The following is a 4,442-nucleotide window of genomic DNA, read 5'->3' as shown; positions in this document are numbered from 1 at the left end:
CTTTTGCAGGTAAGAATGTACCATGCCTCCTGAAGTCTCATAAGTCAGCATTCCTGGCCCCAAGGAAAAACAGGAGGAACTTTTTCTCACCTGACCCAAGCAGATGGACTTTGCCCTGGCTTAACCCTGCAGAAAGGTTGCAGCGGCCAGGACAGGCACTTAAGGAACATGGAGACGGTCTCAGGCTAGGAAAGCTGCTCTAGTATCGAGGTCTGTACAAATGGAGATGAGAAGTCATAAACTGGTCAGGCTACAGGGTAGTGGTTAACCTCTGGAGTTGCCTTTGTAATGAAATCAAACAAAGTGCATACTTCACAGTTCTAGTTTGTTGCTTCATCTCTGACAATGCTGAGAAAAGATGGAGGGGGATGTGGGCCCTAATTCTGGGGATTTCCAAATCTATTAAAATCAATGGTCATGAACCTAGATTTTCTTATAACTATACCTTGCCAGGTTTTCAAACTATTTAGCAAGCACTATCAAAGTGTGCCCATCGTTCTTTGCAATTAAAATAGCTCTTTCTTGCATGTAAGTGCTAGTTGGCAAGAGGGAAATGGCATCCTCACCTGTTTGCAGTCATTACCTGCACTTCACACACCTAGTTAGTTAGTTGGTTATTAGTTCACTTGGATCCCATGACTCAGGGAATAAACTTTTGAGGAAGAGCTTCAGCGAGGAGGGAAACATAGGAAAGATTTTTCAGAGCCTTCTGTTGATGGATTGGGGGGATCTGACCTAAAGGGTGCTAGAAAAACAGTGCAGGGGGTGTTGTCTTGGGGCACAACTGTGCACTTTCAAGACTGTTGAGATACAGGAAGTGTAGAGAGGATTTTACTGATAGACTCCCAGTAAACGAGGCATATTCAGTAGAGTATAGAACCAGAGCAATTATTCTATAGTTCTTAATATGGATTCAGCTCCAATGTAGGTCAAATTAGGGTCTCTGTTCAGCCAAGACCACGAAGAGAAATAGTTGAAAGAAACAATTTTGACATATTGTGCTACATCAGCTATTGATATTTAATGTCTTTGAAATGCAAAACCTGTGCTGATAAAAATGTACTTTTCATTAATGTTTTTTACTCATTCCTGGCTCTTATTAATTGTGTTCACAGACAAGACACCCCAAGAATCAGAAGGGGGAAGAACATGTACACTTTTCCAGGGCAGGATAGTCCAGAGGATGTCCATACTGCAAACCCATAATGTCATTTCAGAAATTAAGTTGACTCAGGACGTGTACGCAGGGCTGGTGCCAGGGTTCCTGGCACCAGAGAAGAGATACCTACCTGCGCGCGCCCCCCCCCCCCCCCCCGCCCCACTAACCAATTTTTAAAAACAAAAGAAATATAGGAAAAATGAAAAGCACAAAACATGAAACTTTTTACATTTTTAATTTAATTTTTAGTTCTTAATTTAAATTTTAAATTTTAATTTTTTAAATAAGTGTGAGAATAACAACAATCTTTGTTTTTCTTATTGTGAGCCAAAAATCTATTTTGTGAGCAGAAACAGCGACTTACATTAAAGTTTTGAGCACACACCCTTTTGTGTGTATGTGTAAAAATGTTTCCCTCTCTTTTTCTTCCTACCTCTTTCTGAATCCAGAGCCTCTTGGCAGTAGAAGGAGGGCTTCTCTTACAGGGCCCGCTTGGAGGAGAGAGATGTTTGGAAGGGGGACTGAGCTGAAGCCTTCTCTTTCTCTCTGACCTTAAAATATTGATTACCTTTTTCAGAGATCCCTTTTGGGAACTACCCTCCATGCTCATCCCCCCCCCCAGCATGGGTTTGAAGTGAATGGCAGCTGACAGCTAAGCATGTGGTGTATTGAAATAAACTATTGGGAGAGAGGGGGAAGGTGGGGTGATATATGGAAACTAGAGGATGAGAGAAGGGAGGTGATAAAGAGGGGGTGCAGTGCGGGGTGCTGCTCTGCTGGACTGAAGGAGGGAGCAGAATTGAGATCAGAGAATAGGAAGGGGGAGGGAGAATGAAAGGGAGAAAGGGAAGGAAAGTAATAGAATTTAAAACAACTTTAAAACCAACAACAGTGATTTGCTCCTACCTGTCACACAGGGACTGAAAGGGAATTGTGTGTGTCTCACCTCACTTCCTCCTTCTTCTGCGGCAGTGCACACACTCTTTCCACCAAAAGCAGCCCCCCCCCCAAAAAAAAGCCTGAGGAAAGGTGAGAAGTAGAATTGATGTCAGCTGGGGAGGGGGAAAGGGATGTTCTAGAAGGAATGACAGGATTGCCCATTGGAAATAATGGGAGAGGCTTGAAGGCACATTGAAGAAAATGGGAGCCAGGAATGCCAATTTACTTGCATGGGCTCCATTGAAATGCATTACAACAACAACAACAACAAAAGCAAGAGTCCAGTAGTGAAGAAGTGAGCTGTGGCTCATGAAAGCTCATACCCTACCACAAATTTTGTTAGTCTTATAGGTGCTACTGGACTCTTGCTTTTTTCTACTGCTGCAGACAAACACGGCTACCCATCTTGATCTATCACTACAGGACCCAGAGTGGAATGACAATCCCTGGGGGAAGAATCAGTGGTCTGGGACTGGAATGGCAGTGGGTGTGGAATGACAGGGGATGTCATTCCAGTCCCAGAACCCTGACCCTATTCCCAGGAGCAGTCGTTCCACTCTTCGACCTGTCATTCCAGACCCTGATCACAGGTTCTGTTCCTAGGGGTTGTCATTCCACTCTGGGGCTGTCATTCCAGTCCCTGCTACTCCCAGGGGCTGTCATTCCATTGTGGTGCTTGTAATTCTACTCCAAGAATGCTTCTGCTACTACCCGGGGCTGTCATTCCACTGTGCAACCTGTCATTCCTTCCCAGAGCACATATTCTGCTCTGAGGGGCTGTCATTGCACTATGGGAGTTGTCATTCCAGTCCCAGAATGCTTCTTCTAGTCCCAGGGTTTGTCATTGCACTGCACTCTGGGGGCTGTCTTTCCAGTCCCAGAGCACTGAGCCTATTCCAACATGCATCTGACAAAGAGAACTGTGGTTCTCGAAAAGCTTGTGCTACAGTAAAGTTGGTTAGTCTTAAAGGTGCTACTGGACTCTTTACCATTCTGCTACTACAGACTAACACAGCTACTCCTCTGGATCTATTCCAAGGACTGTCATTCCACTCTGAAACCTGTCCTCCTGGTCCCAGAGCACAAACTCTATAGCTAAGGACCGTCATTGCACTCTGGGGGCTGTCATTCCACTCCCAGAGTATTCTATCTGGTCCCAGAGACCTTTATGGAAAATCCATTCCACAGTTTCTTTGCAACTTTTTTTGTGTTGTGATGCATTTCAATGGAGCCCAGGCAAGTAAATTGGCATGGCATCCCTGGCTCCCATTATCTCCAATGGGCCTTCAAGCCTCTCCTTTTATTTCCCATGAGCAATCCTCCTGTCATTCCTTTTAGTACATAGGGAGGAGGAAGCAAGAAAGAAAGGAGAAAGTAAGGGGGAGAAAAGGTCAGACAGGAGCTCGCTGCTCCCCAGGTGAGCCAGCTAGCATGTCTCTTGCTTGCTGGAAGCTTCACCCAAGGCTTAAATTGAGAGAGAGAGAGAGAGAGAGAGAGAAGGAGGGGGGAAAGGCAAAGAGAGAAATGTCCCTGCTGATGGGGCTGAACTCAAAGCTCCGCTTTGGGCAGTTCACTGACCTCATATCTGGTGGTGGGAGGGCTGGAGAGGCAGGCAGGTGCCGCCTGCTATTGCCTTCCTCCTCTCTTCAGGCGCCAGCTGAGTGAGAAGGCAGGGCTGCCCTTCTGCGCTCCAGAAGAAATGCCCTGCACCGAGAGAGGAGAATTCCTGCACGAGCGCATGGGACCACGCTGGTCTGGGCCAGCACGGCGCCCCCTTCAGAGTTCAGCGCTCAAGGCGGCTGCCAGCCCTGCCTCTGTTGACGCACCAGGCCTGCGTGTATGGGATAGGATTGTTACAAGTAACTTGAGCAAAAAGATTGTACAGGGCCAGGGGAAATTATGCTTAGGCATAATGACATGTGAAGAAATTATCATGAGAGAGATTCTTCTGGCAAGTTTGAAAATTCCTTTAGCATGCATGTGCAGCTGGTACATGTTAGAGCAATGTTCATGCCCCTTTCACTTCCCTCACACACATGACAGAAATAGTCCAGAATAAAAGGATCAGGAACAGCATACTCTCCTGGGCTTCAGAGTGTGGGGATCCCACCACTGTGGGGAAAGCTGAAAAGAAAAAAGGACCAATGAGGGTGAAAGGAGAGAAGATGGGGGCTAATGAGCACCACGGAACTGTTGAGGAATTTAGTGGATGGGCTGGAATCACAGGACAGGGAGTAGCGGATGAAACTTTCTGCCCCATGACTTTCTGGAACATGAAGGCTTTGTTATGACCCACATCTGGACAGTAAACCTCTACAGGTTGATCTGAACATCCAAACTAAAA

This window comes from Eublepharis macularius, chromosome 5 (genome assembly GCF_028583425.1).
Source record: "Eublepharis macularius isolate TG4126 chromosome 5, MPM_Emac_v1.0, whole genome shotgun sequence".
Lineage (NCBI taxonomy): Eukaryota > Metazoa > Chordata > Lepidosauria > Squamata > Eublepharidae > Eublepharis > Eublepharis macularius.
Note: the sequence above shows the minus strand (reverse complement) of the source record.